This window comes from Sinocyclocheilus anshuiensis, unplaced genomic scaffold (genome assembly GCF_001515605.1).
Source record: "Sinocyclocheilus anshuiensis isolate Anshui unplaced genomic scaffold, SAMN03320099.WGS_v1.1 scaffold1249, whole genome shotgun sequence".
Lineage (NCBI taxonomy): Eukaryota > Metazoa > Chordata > Actinopteri > Cypriniformes > Cyprinidae > Sinocyclocheilus > Sinocyclocheilus anshuiensis.
In genome coordinates, this window is record NW_015549641.1 from 235,215 (window position 1) to 235,615 (window position 401).

At 47.1% G+C, this 401-nt stretch overlaps 1 protein-coding gene across 1 annotated transcript in view; it reads left to right on the plus strand.

The window, feature by feature from the left end:
- Positions 1-401, plus strand: part of LOC107659878 (integrator complex subunit 7) — a 16,504-nt gene that overhangs the window by 13,599 nt on the left and 2,504 nt on the right. The window lies entirely within an intron of this gene.

Here is a 401-nt window from a genome sequence, read left to right on the forward strand (position 1 = left end):
AGTCCTGGCGCTTGCTGGACCCTCTGGGACGTCCTGAAGACTTCTTCACTGCAGTCGAGCCTCTCTCCTTGAAGTTCTTGATGATCCGGTAAATGGTTCTTTCCGGTGCAATATTCTTTGTAGCAATTTCCTTGCATGTGAAGCCATTTTGATGCAAATCGATGATGGCTGCACGTGTTTCTTTGGAGGTAACCATTGCTAACATGAACACAATGATTGGAAGAGCTTCTTCCCTCCATCAGGCCCTGTCCACTCGAATGCGGTTATTTTTAAAACCACTACGTGGTTTGGCCGTTCGTCCACACGCAAACGCAGCACCAGGTTACTGAAACCGAACATTTTTGAAAACGCCTGCCAGGGTGAAGATTTTCAAAAACTCCGGTTGCAGTGTTATCGTGTAG